This window comes from Ipomoea triloba, chromosome 7 (genome assembly GCF_003576645.1).
Source record: "Ipomoea triloba cultivar NCNSP0323 chromosome 7, ASM357664v1".
NCBI classification, from domain to species: Eukaryota; Viridiplantae; Streptophyta; class Magnoliopsida; order Solanales; family Convolvulaceae; genus Ipomoea; species Ipomoea triloba.
In genome coordinates, this window is record NC_044922.1 from 11,429,757 (window position 1) to 11,446,815 (window position 17,059).

The 17,059-nt window shown below is 34.3% G+C and overlaps 3 long non-coding RNA genes across 4 annotated transcripts; all 3 read left to right on the plus strand.

Moving 5' to 3' along the window:
- The first annotated feature begins 1,781 nt into the window (after window positions 1–1,781).
- On the plus strand, window positions 1,782–7,018 carry LOC116025061. Its single transcript, XR_004099587.1, has 3 exons — window positions 1,782–1,815; window positions 1,947–2,016; window positions 6,957–7,018. It is a non-coding gene; the product is annotated as an uncharacterized LOC116025061 (long non-coding RNA).
- A 3,440-nt stretch (window positions 7,019–10,458) lies between these two features.
- Window positions 10,459–13,471, plus strand: LOC116025869. Its single transcript, XR_004099742.1, has 3 exons — window positions 10,459–10,644; window positions 11,716–11,784; window positions 13,202–13,471. It is a non-coding gene; the product is annotated as an uncharacterized LOC116025869 (long non-coding RNA).
- A 1,554-nt stretch (window positions 13,472–15,025) lies between these two features.
- Window positions 15,026–16,926, plus strand: LOC116025868. Of its 2 annotated transcripts, XR_004099741.1 has the most exons (8): window positions 15,026–15,170; window positions 15,328–15,433; window positions 15,562–15,658; window positions 15,782–15,870; window positions 15,983–16,082; window positions 16,205–16,278; window positions 16,387–16,424; window positions 16,613–16,926. It is a non-coding gene; the product is annotated as an uncharacterized LOC116025868 (long non-coding RNA). The 2 variants fall into 2 exon arrangements; XR_004099740.1 differs by lacking the exon at window positions 16,387–16,424.
- Window positions 16,927–17,059: the final 133 nt, after the last annotated feature.

Below are 17,059 nucleotides of genomic sequence, written 5' to 3' on the forward strand. Positions count from 1 at the left end.
GAAGGCTGAAATCAACCAAAAGAGAGCATAAATCATTGAAAAGAAGAATCAATCCACATGGGAACACACGAAGACCAAACCGGAAACAACAAAAGAAACGAATCCGGTGGCCACCAATCTTTCAATTTCATTTTTCTGATTATGGCCATAACGGTAAGGTTTAACACTTACTGGAGAAGAACCTGTTTGCAAGGTAATCCGGTGGTCATTCGCTCGGAAAGGCGGTGAGCCTTTGGGTTCCCCGAAAATATGTTGGTGCTGCTATAGTCGTTCCGTCAATTGAGATTTTTGGACTGCAGAAATTTCACTGGCAGCCTGAATATTTGGTGACAGAGAGAGCTCCCACAACAACCAGCAATATGCAGTGTGTTCAATTTTATCCAATGAGTTGAGGGAAATAGGGAGTTGAGCCAGAGATGGGTCGCCAACCAATTGAATCGGTATATCGCCAATGGTAAACTCCATTGTCAACTTAGCCCAATTTGCCTTAACATCCCCCAATGTCTCTAGCCAAGCTATGCCAGAATCAAGTCTACTCCACCCAAGGGAAACGCAAAACAATCGATCGGCATTGCAATGGGGCCCAAATCAACATGTAGTTGGAGTATTTACCGTCTGATTCAGCCCGACGACCATCCCCCAGTCGGACTCCAAAGGTAGTGGTTGGTTCCAGTGGGTGCTGCAGAACGGCGGTCAACTGGCGAGAGATGAAATTATGACTTGCTCCACTGTCCACCATGATTATAATATCAAGACCTGCAATTCGGTCTCGAAATTTCATTGTTTTAGGACCATCAATTCCTCCCATGGCAGTTAATGGAAGGTCTAACAAATACAAATGTGCAACTTCCGTTGGCGGGTCTCCATCCAAGAATTGATCGCCATCACTATCATTGATTTCACCTCCACAGTCTTCATCTTCACCTACGATTAACATCTTGAGGGACTTATTTGGGCAGACATGTAATGGGCTGTATGGTTGTTAACAGTGGAAACAAAGCCATTTCGCTCTTATGTCCAAATAGTCTTTGTTCGAGTAGCGTCGTGCCGGAGCCGATGATGCTGTTGAGCCGGAGCTACGTATGGAACCAGAAGTTTGTGTTTTATGAATGGAAGGTTGTAACTCAGAAGGAGATATCTAGGTATTAGTAAAGTATTGGGAGTGGGCCGACGTGGGCTTGGGCTGTGAAGTTTTTAAATAAGAATTAGCCTGGTAGTTTTGCCCATAACCTTTGGACCAAGTATTTGCAGAACCCTTCAGATGCGATCGTTATTCCTCGTTCACACCGCGACCAGGGAATCGACCAGTAGAAACAAAGTCAATCTCGCGTACCATGCGCGAGCCACCCGCATCGCAGTTCGTAGGTGTAATACCCCGTAAAATTATTCCAAATAAGCGATATTATTTAATACAAATTAAATACTTTCAAAAATAAAATTTATTTTACAATCATAAATATTTTTAGCTTAAATGCTATTAAAATAAATTATTTTGTTTAAGGCTTTAAATAAACTATTTTATGATCCAAAAATTTTCTATCCAAAATCTATCTGAGAGGAGCCTGCTAATATCATTTTTATAACTATCAAACTTTCTAAGCCCAAATAAATTATTCTTCCCTAGTCCAATGACTTTGCTTGAGCCCAAATATTCCTAAGCCCAATTTTTAGCCCATCCCAATTATGAAGATTTGGAATTCTCTAGACTCACTTAACCCACTTCCTTCTCCTCTCTATAAATATCCCTATTTTCCCTTCATTTCCTCCCCCCTTCTCTCTCACTCACGTGAGTTCATCCCCAAGAAACCCTAAGTGGTAAGATTTCATCTTCTTCTCCATTATTCCTTCTTCATATCTCACATCCTCTATTTTTGCCTTGTTCTTGTTTTTGTGTATGTAATGAAAAATGGTATTTATGGTTGTATGGGGTTTTGCTTGGACTTAAGGTGAAGGGGAAGCTTGTGATTAAGTCTAAGGATTAGGAGGAGATTTTGCTAGAGGATGATAGCATTTGAGGTAAGGTTCTATGGATGCCCAAATCTATTTTGCCCATTTCTATAACTTGAAATGCGTATTCTTGGGTACAAATCTTTGGTCTAAAATCTTGTTTAAAAGTTTATTTGATTCATAAATCTTTTGTATATAGATATATGTATGATTTTGGGCTATAAAAATGTTGTTCGAGTGTGATAATCTGGAAATGCTACTGTGATTAAAGAAGATTGGTTGCTGGAATTTTCAGAGTGGGTGTTTGGCTGGGTAACGGGCTGGAAGGATGGGAATATAATAAAATTGCCCAAATTTGTTACTGTTAAGCAGAGTGGTGTGTTGGTTGTGTTGTTGGTTTGCATATATAAGGGTATGGGATCGACTCCCCTTGCAAACAGTTGATTGTTAGTTTTTAATTTATATGTTTACATAATAAATGATTTTACAATCAAGCTACTTTCACCCAATCAAAAATATTTAGGTTTAATATACTACTAGTATTTTCACCCGTGCATTGCACGGAATGAATTTGTTCTAATATTTTAAGAAATATTTGAATTGATATACAATTATATAAATTATAACATCGAATATGAGTATGAATAAGTGTATAAATGCAATTATAGTATGAGTCTTCCTTGCATGCAACAAATATCACAAAAATTCAGTGTTCTAAAATAAGTGTATAAATGCAATAGGTAGATAATTTACATTATTGCATCATATTCATTAATTTAATTACTTGTCGGTTAGTTATTGCAAGATCTTGAGGTACACTTATATTTTGATATTCAGTAAGTATAACTATATTAGAGAAAAAAATTTACATGGAAGTAATGGGATAATCAGTTGGGTAATTGTTGGTTGACCGTAGAGCGTTGTGTTGGAGGAAGAAGATGATATATAGTGAAGATGATATTGCCCTTCACTATATATCATATTCTTCCTTCAACACGTTGATATTCTCTGGACAAATAACTGTTGGAAAAAAATTAGCATAAAATGGCATTTTACTGGCAATATTGTGGTACAAATATATGTGGGGTCCACTTTCGATTTGGGTCGAGTCAAAGTGAATTCGTGTTCTTCGTAGTTAGACGAAAAGATTGATATATTGTACGCTCAAAACTGATAATGGGTGAATGAGAAATTGGTTCTCAAAGTTGACCCATTTGAGTTAAAAAAATATAAAAAAAAAACCTTTCAAGTAACTTTTGTCCCACATTAATTTGAGAAGTGGTTTGCACCACTACTTATACAAGAGTTTTACTAAGGCTTATTGAATTGTATAGCATAGAGGATCTCTCTCGCACGCAAGGGGGGAAGGGGTGCAAATGAAATCCCAAAATGAACTTAAAAAGGCTTGCATTGCAGAGAAATATATATACTGAATTATTACCATTAGTAATTCTAGTCTAGAATTGTATTACGAATAGGAACGTAGGGAAGAATATATTTTATTAGGAATTCTATTTTAGTTTACAATTGTATTAGGGATAGGAACTGTATTACCATATTTTACAATATTACGCAAACCATAATATTATAGGTCTGTTTTGGGCGAGAAATTAAAACTGAGGAGCATTGCAGAGAAATATATATATACTGAATTATTACCATTAGTAATTCTAGTCTAGAATTGTATTACGAATAGGAACGTAGGAAAGAATATATATTTTATTAGGAATTCTATATTAATTTACAATTATATTAGGGATAGGAATTGTATTACCATATTTTACAATATTACGCAAACCATAATATTATAGGTCTGTTTTGGGCGAGAAATTAAAACTGAGGAGCATTGCAGAGAAATATATATATACTGAATTATTTCCATTAGTAATTCTAGTCTAGAATTGTATTACGAATAGGAACGTAGGAAAGAAAATATATTTTACTAAGGATTCTATATTAGGTTCCAATTTTATGAGGGATAGGAATTGTATTACCATATTTTACAATATTACGCAAACCATAATATTATAGGTCTGTTTTGGGCGGGATGTTAAAACTGAGGATATTGTTTTTATTAATATTAATAGTATAGATTGCATTGTAGAGAAATATATATACTGAATTATTACCATTAGTAATTCTAGTCTAGAATTGTATTACAAATAGGAACGTAGGAAAGAATATATTTTATTAGGAATTCTATTTTAATTTACAATTGTATTAGGGATAGGAATTGTATTACCATATTTTACAATATTACGCAAACCATAATATTATAGGTCTGTTTTGGGCGGGAAGTTAAAACTGAGGATATTGTTTTTATTAATAGTATAGATTGCATTGCAGAGAAATATATATACTGAATTATTACCATTAGTAATTCTAGTCTAGAATTGTATTACGAATAGGAACGTAGGGAAGAATATATTTTATTAGGAATTCTATTTTAATTTACAATTGTATTAGGGATAGGAATTGTATTACCATATTTTACAATATTACGCAAACCATAATATTATAGATCTGTTTTGGGGGGGAAGTTAAAACTGAGGATATTGTTTTTATTAATAGTATAGATTGCATTGCAGAGAAATATATATACTGAATTATTACCATTAGTAATTCTAGTCTAGAATTGTATTACGAATAGGAACGTAGGGAATAATATATTTTATTAGGAATTCTATTTTAATTTACAATTGTATTAGGGATAGGAATTGTATTACCATATTTTACAATATTACGCAAACCATAATATTATAGGTCTGTTTTGGGCGGGAAGTTAAAACTGAGGATATTGTTTTTATTAATAGTATAGATTTATTAATAGTATAGAGTATAGATTGCATTGCAGAGAAATATATATACTGAATTATTACAATTAGTAATTCAAGTCTAGAATTGTATTACGAATAGGAACGTAGGAAAGAATATATTTTATTAGGAATTCTATTTTAATTTACAATTGTATTAGGGATAGGAACTGTATTACCATATTTTATAATATTACGCAAACCATAATATTATAGGTCTGTTTTGGGCGGGAAGTTAAAACTGAGGATATTGTTTTTATTAATAGTATAGATTGCATTGCAGAGAAATATATATACTGAATTATTACCATTAGTAATTCAAGTCTAGAATTGTATTACGAATAGGAACGTAGGGAATAATATATTTTATTAGGAATTCTATTTTAATTTACAATTGTATTAGGGATAGGAATTGTATTACCATATTTTACAATATTACGCAAACCATAATATTATAGGTCTGTTTTGGGCGGGAAGTTAAAACTGAGGATATTGTTTTTATTAATAGTATAGATTGCATTGCAGAGAAATATATATACTGAATTATTACCATTAGTAATTCTAGTCTAGAATTGTATTACGAATAGGAACGTAGGAAAGAATATATATTAATAGGAATTCTATTTTAATTTACAATTGTATTAGGGATAGGAATTGTATTATCATATTTTACAATATTACGCAAACCATAATATTGTAGGTCTGTTTTGGGCGGGAAGTTAAAACTGAGGATATTGTTTTTATTAATAGTATAGATTTATTAATAGTATAGAGTATAGATTGCATTGCAGAGAAATATATATACTGAATTATTACCATTAGTAATTCTAGTCTAGAATTGTATTACGAATAGGAACGTAGGGAATAATATATTTTATTAGGAATTCTATTTTAATTTACAATTGTATTAGGGATAGGAACTGTATTACCATATTGCAATATTACGCAAACCATAATATTGTTGGTCTGTTTTGGGCGGGAAGTTAAAATTGAGGATATTGTTTTTATTAATAGTATAGATTATATGATATTTAAAGAGTTATATGTACTAAAGAAACTATTATTTTTGGGAATGGTTGAGTATTGGAAATCATATGTGTTGGTGTTATGTCTATATATATATTCTTGAATATTGTTATAGAGTTCGGTGAGAACTCCTACCTTGAGAAATTATGTTTGAAAATCAAAGTTTATTGAAATTAGTGAAACTATAATTTTATTGGAGGATATGAGTTATATTTACTTTTGAAGGATTATTGATTTTGGAGGAAAGTCATAATCTAGAGAAATATTACCTTGCATACTACTATATTTTAAATTTGAGAACGTATACTATTTTGGAAAGTATGGATATTGATGGGTGTTGGGTATTGACGATGGATTAATTGTTAAATATAGATGCTATTGGAGTAATGATGGATTAAGGGATGCTTATGGATTATTCATGGGTAAATGAGAATGCTTATCGATTAGGGGTTAACGGTGATTATAGTTTAATTAATGATTAATTATTGATTATGGATTGATGATGATTTAATTGGTGATTAATGTTGATTAGTTGATGATGAATAGGTAGAGTAATGAATAGATTATGTTATTGATTCAATAATGATTTTGGGTGATTATGATTGGTAATTGAATTAACAGTGGACTAATGAAGATTATTACTAGTGATGTGATTATTGGCTATTAATTAATTAAGAATGGTTTGGTGATTTAAGATGGTTATAGATGGGTATATGGCTAATAATGATTATAATGGTGATTAGTTGATAATAATGGATAAATTGATTAATGATGATGGTTAGGACTATTGATTATTGATTGATTAATGGGATATTTATGCATGACTATGAGATTATGTGAATGGGTTGATGTTGAATATTTTATAATTACGGACTAATTAAGTTAAAGAGGATGATAATAACTAAGATGGTGTTTAATTATTAATGATGGTGGTGGAAGTGGAAGGATGGTGCTATGGTAGTTTAATAGTGAGGTGTGATTATGAGTAAGATGGTGAGGAGTTGATGAAGGATGGTGATCAATTGTTAATGCTGTGGATTTAAGGGAGATTAATAAGTAATGCTTGGACTAATTTTAGATGATGGTGTAAGGAGGAATGGATGAATATTAGTATTGATATTAATACTAGTATTAGTAATAGTTGATAAGTGAGGTGTGATTAATTCACAGGTTCCCCGTTGACGTGGCTAGTCTAAGAGTTGAGCCTTAGATCGGATAGAGTTTAGCTTGGGGTAAGTTTCTATGTCCGTTCAAACTACTTTGCCCTATATAAAATATGCTATTTATCTAATTTGTGTCCTTAAACTATCTTGAAAATGTGTTATGTTTTCAAAGTGTGATAAATAGCAAAGTATGGCTATTTTAGTATTGACATGTGATTTACAAATCTATGAGTATGTGTATATTTATATCATGAATCTTATGGTAAATTATTTGAGTATGAAACTATATGGCTTTTGGAAGGTATAAACTATATTTATTGCGAGCGATATAAACTATATTATGATTGGAGGATAAATCCTATGTTTGATGTAAACCCTATTTTGGAAATGTATATATGAATACATTATATATATACTCTATCTTGTTTTGGGAAGTGTACTTGAATAGCCTACGGGCAATGGAAAATATCTATGAAAACTATTTTGGAAAGAATACTACTATCTTGGAGGAATTATATAATAATGTACCTATTTTGGAGAATATACTTATGTTATAATCTATATGGAGGTTATCTATATTTTTATTATTGGAGGTTACGAGAATCTTGGGCTGCGGTCCAGATTATTATGAGCACTTAGGGCTGCGGTTCTATTTGCTTTTGATATGAGAACCTAGGGCTGCGGTCCTATTGGTTATTGATTGGGTGGGTAACCTGGTAGCAAAAATCCTGGGTTACTAGGGCTAGTAACTACCTTTGGGGCTTGGAATCCCCGGGGTGTGCGCACTTAGGTTTCTAGTTCCTGTTTCCATTTATATTGTATAGGTGTGAAGGTTCGGTAGTGGAGGTAAGCTCCATTCCTATCCTCCTATTTGTGATTCGAGTACCTCCATACTTATATTTTACTTATTGATTTAACTATAACTTAAGAATTGTTGGATACCTCCATTTGAGCAATATTATGCTATTTTGATATTTGAGAATAAGATTTGAGTTATCTATGACTATGAATACATGTTGAGAAGGATATGGTGAAAATCTATGTTTCGAAATGACTATATGGTTGTGAATTCCTCCTTATATTTATATACATTCAAATCTATTTGGAAGGTGATTATTTGTAGAACTATGCCTTTAAAAGATATTGAGAAGTATTGAGAAATGCTATTTTATACTCCGTACTTATTATCTTGAATGTGAGCGATGATGTTTTATAAAGGTATTATGATGTTTTAACCGTATGAAGTATTTTGCTAAGACCTATTACTTATATGAGCTTATTAAGATTTTGAGTAGAGTGTGTTTTATTCTTAACTATTTAAGTTATGTGTGAGAAAACGAGTATTTTGAAAAGACCTATATTATGTATCTTTGGTGTGAGTTAAATTCTTTTACTGAATGGTTCCAAAACCTATTTACAATGCATATCTATTTTCAAAAGTATATACGTACTTATTTTACGGGGCGGGGTAGAGCTTACTTAGCATTATATGCTAATCCTTTTACTTCTTGTTTTCCAAAACTTGTATGTTTTCAAGACCTGGTCTGAAACACCCCGTATTTTCCAAACATTATTATTTTAATATAATATTTCAAAAAGAGCTTATTTTCTTATTATAAGATATTTTAGTAAAATGTTACTAAATCTAATTATTTTACCGAATGAGCTTATAAATAAAATATTTTAAACTTCTTATATCATATGGTTTGGTACAAACTATTTATATAGTTATTTATGTTTTTAAAAGCTTTATTTAAGTGATAAATTTATTTATTAAAATTGTGACCCAAAAGTCTATCTGAGATGAAATGTGACTCTTATATTATTGTTTTGAACCTATGTTTGAACCCAAACTAAATCTAAATCCAAATGATTTTAGTTCTTAAGCCTAATTAGCTCTTATTGAGCCCAATTATTTTTATTTGGCCCAAGCCCATAACAAATCTAAACCCTAGATATATATAAAGCTATGTACATTGGTTTCAAGCTAAATGTTCATCCAAAAATCCCCAAACCAGTAGCCCTAGTCTCCCTTCTGATTTCTCCATATCGCGTCTCTCTCTCTCGTTTAGCCTAGCAGATTCTGTTGGAAAATAGCACTAAAAATGGCATTTTAAGTGGCCATTTTGTGGTATAAATATATGTGGGTCCACTTCCGATTTTGGGTCGGGTCAAAGTGGATTCGGGTTCTCGTTCTTAAACGAAGAGATCGATATATTATACGCTCAAAATGGATAATGGGTGAATGAGAAATTGATTCTCAAAGTAGACCCATTTGAGATGGAATTCAAGTGTGGAAAAACTTAAGTAGCTTTGTCCCACATTGGTTTGAAATGAACCTTTGCACCACTATATATACAAGAGTCTTTTTATGACTAATTAACTTGTATAGCATAGATGCTCTCTCTCGCGCGCAGGGGGGGGGGGTGCAAATCAAATCCCAAAATGAGTTCGAAAGGCTTGAACTCATGTGCGCCGGCACCTGCGGGCACGAATGTCGTCCGAAAAAGCCTTGCGGGCATAAGTTATGCCATATTTTCGAACGAGTTTTCCATCTCAGACCACATGAGATCGAACTGATCTCTCGTTCGAGACATCAAACGAACTGACCTCTCGAGAGGTAGTCCAATGTCTCGAACCAAGTCGCGTACGAGGACGATATCGCGCAGCCCGGTTCGGCGCGCGCGTTCGATGTCTCGCGGACCAATCTGATGTCTCGAGCATTGTCTCGTTGCAGTCCGATGTCTCGAAGCCAGCACTTCTCGACGTCTCGCGGCACGAATTATGTCTCGAACTCGATCTCTCTAAGGTACGCAGATGTGAACGATGTCTCGAACAGCGACTCTGGTGATCTCTCTAACTGCGACCGTTCACCTACTGGATCTGTTCAGAAATGACTCTTAATATTACGGAATTAATATGATTAATTTCAATCATTATTTCAGAGTTTATTTCTTGATTAAATGGATTAGTAGTGGGTGTAAATAGGCTGCTAGTGGGTGGAGGTTACGAATGGGAATTAAATGCCAGATTTAATGCTATGATCCCATCCTTCACTATATATTCGTTGGTAAGCAGTTGATTTGATACAAGCTACACAGAACACACCTACGAAACACTTTCTCCCTCAAAACTCTGCTTATCCTTCCTTCAAGCCATCTGCGTTCATCCCACGGTTTTAGTTCGCCGGGTCCAAGTTTGTGTGCTCAAACGGCGGATCGTAGCACGTTTTATCCTGGGAAACCTAGGCCGCAACGCTCTAGCACCCCGGGAGGCGGTAAATAAGGTTTTAAGGCTAGTGACAACACGACTCGTACTTCCAACCACCCTGAAGTCCATACAGCTCACCCGTCAACATTCAAGACCACTCAACTCAGCGTGGTACCTTCATCATTTGTAATTGTTTAATCCTACGTGGATTATAATTTCCTTGTAATTTGTTTTTTTTTGTTTTGTTTTCCAATTTCTTGTGTTTCCGATTGTCAGAGAGGGTTTTCTCTAACAGATTCGACCTAGCAAACCAGTAGCGCCCATGGCAGTGACCGGCGTCTTCCCTCCTCCGGCCTAGTCACGCAGCAACGACGAACCCGACGGCGTTGGGCAGTGGCGGCGGTAGTCGTGCGACCCCTCTCCTTCTCCCCTGTTTGTTCTTCTCAGCAAAACAATGGCAGTGGTGGATGGATGCCAATCATAAGGTAAAAATGGGTTAATAATGCTTAAATGATGATTATGGTTGGATGATGGGCGACGATAACGTTGGTGCTGACGAATAGATGATTGGGTGATGTTAGGTTAGCTATTGTTGATTATTATTTTAGGTAAATGATGATTTGGATAATTAAAACAGTATTGTTGCTATTAATTATTAGTGATGCTGTCTATTAGTGATTATACTATGATTAAGGTTTAATTATGGATTAACAGTGATTAAAGGGTTATTAATGGATTATACTTGGATTAGCCGATTAGGAGGTAATTAGTGATTTAAAAATTATGGTTAATGGTTAATAAGCGTGATTAGTGCACTAATAATGTGATTATGATTAAGATGGTGATTATGAGCTCATGGTTATGAATTATAGTTAATGATGATGACTAAAGTTTAATTGGGTGCTTAGTGTTTGATGTTGTTGGGTTTATTACTTAATAATTGAGGGTTAAGGACTAATTATGGAGTAATTAGGATTAATGATCCTTATTGAGCTTAAGTATGGTGTGTATAGTGTAATAAGGTGAATTATTTTAAAGAATGGTGTTAGTTGATAAGAAGGATGGGTATGTGATGACTAAGTTGCTAATGATGATATGATGATATAATGATGGGTAGATGATGATGAGGATATAATGATTTAATTATGAGATTTTTATGAATATTATTAATGAAGAATATTATAGTAAGGAGAATATGATCATTATAATAAAGGTTAATTACTAGTAATGGTTTGATGATGACTAAGGGTTAATTGTGGATTAATAATTGTTGTTGGACTATGGATAGAACTAATGACTCAACTAAAAGTTATTAATGATTTTTGGATAATTATGGGTTATTATTGGAGGCATGAGGATCATTGTTGATGGTGGAGAAAGGTGTTGAGATTATTGTTATTAAAAGATGATTAAAAGATTAGACAAAGGAAGTATTGGTGGGTTAATATAATGGTTATGAGAGTACTATGATGGAATGAGTTATAGCATGGCTATTAATATTAATATTAATAGTTAATGAATAAAGAATTGATATTAAAGATTGGAATAATTCACAGGTTACCTGTTATGGACTAACTGATGAGTTGAGCCTAGATTGGATGCTTGCTTTTGAAGCTTAGCTTAAGGTAAGTTTCTATGTTCGTCAAAACTACTTTCCCCCATTAAATGTGCTATTTATCTTATTTGTGTCCTTAAACTATTTTGGAAATGTGTTTGGGTTTAAAAGTGTGATAAATAGAAAATGAGTATATTTCGGTGTCACCTTATGATTTACAAAGTATGAATATGTGTATGGTTATATAGTGAGGACATTATGGTAAATTATTTGAGTATGAAACTATATGGCTTTTGGAAGGTATAAACTATATTTATTGCGAGAGATATAAGCTATATTATGATTGGAGGATAAATCCTATGTTTGATGTAAACCCTATTTTGGAAATGTATATATGAATACATTATATATATACTCTATCTTGTTTTCGGAAGTGTACTTGAATAGCCTACGGGCAATGGAAAATATCTATGAAAACTATTTTGGAAAGAATACTACTATCTTGGAGGAATTATATAATAATGTACCTATTTTGGAGAATATACTTATGTTATAATCTATATGGAGGTTATCTATATTTTTATTATTGGAGGTTACGAGAATCTTGGGCTGCGGTCCAGATTATTGTGAGCACTTAGGGCTGCGGTCCTATTGGTTATTGATTGGGTGGGTAACTTGGTAGTAAAAATCCTGGGTTACTAGGGCTAGTAACTACCTTTGGGGCTTGGAATCCCCGGGGTGTGCGCACTTAGGTTTCTAGTTCCTGTTTCCATTTACATTGTATAGGTGTGAAGATTCGGTAGTGGAGGTAAGCTCTGTTCCTATCCTCCTATTGGTGATTTGAGTGCCTCCATACTTATGTTTTACTTGGTGATTTAAATATGAATTAAACAATTATTGGATACCTCCACTTATGTATTATTATGCTATGTTGATATTGAGAATGAGACTTGAGTTATCTATGGTTATGATTATATGTTGAGAAGGATATTGAGAAAAGTCTATGTTTTGAAATGACTATATGGATGTGAATTCCTCCTTATACTTATATCTATTTTAACCTATTTGGAAAGTGATTATTTGGAGAGCTATGCTTTTAAAGGATATTGAGAAGTAGTGAGAAATGCTATATTATGAATACTCCGTACTTATATTCATTTTGAAAATGAGTGAATAATCTACAAACTAGCTATACCGTTTTGTAAGAGTAAACCTTATTGTTTTGGGGACTATATTACCTTATATTAAACCTATTATTCTCGTTGAGTAGTGTGTGTGGGGAAACTGTTTTGGGAAATATCTATACTACGGATCTTTGGTGTGAGTCAAACTATTTTACTGAATGGTTCCAAAACATATTTAAAAAGTGTATCTAATTTCAAAAGTATATATATGATATGTATTTATTTTATGGGGCGGGATAGAGCTTACTTAGCATTATATGCTAATTCTATTTGTTTGTGTTTTCCAACCCTTATTGTTTTCAGGACTTGATAGAAGTAACTCATTTTGAGAGCGCGGCGTAGAGCTAGTTGTCATTGGAGTTATCTCTTGGTTTAAATGGTTTAGTTTAGAATCCAAATTGATGTATTATAGTTGATTTGTATTACGGATAGTGAGTTATTGTAATATGAATTGTAGTTAGAAAGCTTTGTAGCCTGTGCATTTGGGCTTAGTGGTGGTCCAAGCGTGGCATAACACCCCATTGGTTTGGAGTTTGAATTCGCTTCCGCATTTATATTCAGTCTTTTAGTAAGAAAACCCTTTATTTTGATTTATTTCTGGCTTTAGAATTTGGGGGTGTTACATGGTCTTGATAGAAGTGACTCGTGTTGAGAGCGTAACGTAGAGTTAGTTGCCGTGGAAGTGACTTTGGTATAATGGTTTAGTTAGAATCTGAAATTTTTGTATTATAGTTGAGTTGTAATTTGGATAGAGAATTGTTGGAATGTGGATTGTGGTTAGAAAGCTTTATAGCCTGTGCGTTTGGGCTTAGTGGTGGTCCAAGCGTGGCATAACACCCTATTGGTTTAGAGTTTGAATTCGCTTCCGCATTTATTTTCAATATGGTTAGTAAGAAAGAATTGCTTATTTATGTTTAACTATGTATTGGAAATTGGGGGTGTTACAGTAGGTCTGTCACGTCATTCGGTCGCAGTCGCACCCGAATCGCCGGTTTCAATCCATTGAGAAAACGTCTCAGTTGAATGTGAGTCGCAAGTCCTGTGGTTTGAGCAATTCGAGTACGAAACCTAGCGATATACTCATCAACCGTGCCCATCTGACGAAGAGCCACAAGCTGCTCGAACAGTGGACCAAGTAGGTCTTCACCAAACTCTTCTAACAGGTCATGAGTAAACTGGAACTATGTTAGAGTAGGATTTTGCTGTTGTAGCCACCGGAGCCAATGTAGCGCTGGTCCTTGCATACTAATAAATTAAAGCTATCGGAACCTTCAGATCCTCCCGGGTGTGGTGTATGGCAAAGTATTGTTCAACTCTGGCCAACCATCCAATCGGGTCTACACCATCAAAGGTAGGAAGTTCTAGTTTACCTGTAGGAAAGATAGTGTTGTCTGGTTGAGACCGGCATTCTGATGGCGGATTGGAACCCACTCTTGGAACGGATGGGGGAGTTGAATCTTCTATTGGGACTGCTATTGATGATTCACTGGCATCGTCGTGCCCTTTGCTTTGGAGGGAGAGAGCTAGGAGGTCAGAAATTTTAGCCATTTGACCATTCAAAGTGGCTAATTCAGCACGGATCACCTCTTGGTTCGTTTGTAATGTCTCCTGGTTCTTCTCTAACATCTCCATTCGATTCTCTATCCTTGTGGTCGTCATTCAGCGGCAGGTCGGACCAATTTGTTAGAGAAAAGAACAAGGAGGGGTGTTTTATTGATTGAAATGGAGAAATAGGAAATCAGAAGACTTCCCCAACAAGAGTATTAGGCTCTTGCCCAGCTACTTAGAGCTAAAAGACTAATGGTAACAGATTCCATGCCTTACTCTCATCTAGACATTCTAATTTATAGTGCAGGAAATAAATAATTATAGAAAGGAGATGATTGTTGAGATGATTGCCCCCTAATTTATTTTGTCAAATCCCATGAGTTAAGCCTTCCTTGTTTATTCTGATTTGCCTAATTTCTATCTTTCCTTTTTCTGCGTGAATACACTATCCATTCTTTTGGGTGCGTATCAATACATGCTTCTAGCTGCATCACAGTTTCTTGGTACATTTTATTTTTATTGTTTTGTAAAGGTGCAAATTTCTTCATGTCAATTTTTGGGGTTAACTTTCTAGGAACTGAATCGAGAAGAATCAGCTGGCTTGGGTGGGCCGAACTGTGAACTCTATATTCTTGATTCCAGAGGTGCTCTAGTGGAACAGAGAGCTGTGGTTTCTAGGGATAGGCTCATTCTTACTCATTGCCTTATCCTCTCTGTTTTGATTGTACGGGCAAGTAATCAACAAATAGCTGATTTATAGTCGGAGATTTTCTACTGCAAGATTCTTTGTTTGTTTGTTTGTTTGTTTGTTTGTTTTTTGGCATGTTAATTCATCATATCATAAATAAATTTCACTTTAATATCTTGTTTTATATTTACAGTTGAGGACATGTGTCTTCGTTATCCAAATGCCACTGCAGTAAATGTTTATGGTGCAGGCGCACAGGCTATCCACTCACTTGCAATGAAAGCAATATATTCTTTAAGGTAATTAGTTCTTGATGCTTCATACTGCCCAAACATCTCTCTTGAGGTTAGGTTTAAGATCCATTCTTTGATTGTCACCTGATGTTATGTTAGGCTTCCACACTGACTTCTCATTTCTCCTTTCATAGTTTGTTAGGCTTACAACACTGAAAGTTCTTAAGCTTCACGGTTGTGAGGGAATAACTTCAGCTTCAATGGCTGCCATAGCTTTCAGCTATACATTAGGTTTGGCCCATTCTTCTCTTACTTCTGTTATCATCACTTATTATGTGGTCTCTTAATAAGTAGTTTCATAACTTCTTTTTCTTTCTTACGAATTGTATAGTGAGAATTCACATATATTTGCAGGTTCTGGAGCTTGATAATTGTAACCTACTAACATCAGTTTCTTTGGATCTTGCTCGCCTACAGAACATAAGGCTTGTACATTGTCGCAAGTATGATACTCACGTGCTACTGTTAGGCGCTATGAAAATTCTTTTTGAAGCCTTGAACATGGATACTTTTTAGGTGGTCATAATCTCTCTACTTTGTCCTTTTTTTTGGCAGATTTGCTTATTTGAATTTACAAAGTGATATGCTCTCTTCTATTACTATTTCTAATTGTCCTTTGCTCCAGCGAATCAATATCACTTCGAATTGACTCAAGGTTAACCTAACATTTGCCAAGGTTTCGTTTCATTTGAATTTTTAACAAAAAAAAATCCCTGGAGCCATGAACTTCTGGAATAATTATTTTTAATAAATTAAATTAATTTTTTTTTTTTGCAGAAGCTGGTGCTGTAAAAGCAAGAATGCTTAACCACTTAACAACAAAAGCAAGATTGTACAGGATAGTTGAAGAGGTTAGAATTTGTTTCTTGTATTTCCTAAGTCTTTAATCCTTTCCTTTTTTTCTCTGCCATCTGCAATGAATTTCTTTCATCAGTAGTAATTAGAAATATCATGAGCAGATCATATTACTTTGCATATAGAAGTGAAGATGAACAAGGTAAAAGTTCTTTAGTGTATGGTGTCACAAATGCTAATATAGATACGTCAAACTTCGTCATTGAAAAAGGAAAGGTATTTGCTTGTTTTCCTTCATTTTATGGCAATAGAGATCACATGAAGGTTGGTTGAATGGTTGGGCTTTGTGTTGGTGATCATTGGCCAAATGCTAACCCGTTGCCCTTGTAGGTCATGGGTTCAAGCCTTAAAAACCTCCCTAAAGATAGATCTTGCATGACCATACACAGAAGAGGCATTTTTATCTCCCTAAAGACTGAACCAGCATCTCAAGATCATTCCAAGCATGCTCAGAAGACTGAACCAGCACCTCAAGCTTTTATCTCTCTTTTAGAGTTTGTTAGTGTATCAGGTTACTGCATTTTTAATGTTATTATCATCATCATCATCATCTAGGTGTGGCTTTGGGGATGACCAGTTCTCATGACCATAGTGACATTTTCTATTGTTGAAGTTCAATATAGTTGAAATTGCAACCTTTTATATTTATTCTTCTTTTTTTCCTGTTTTGGAACTGCTAATTGCTCTAATATGTATGTGTCTTTAAATACCAGATATGATTCGCCGCTTTTTACAATTTTTTTTTTAATTAAAAGGAGATAAGGCGTCGGTTTTTTT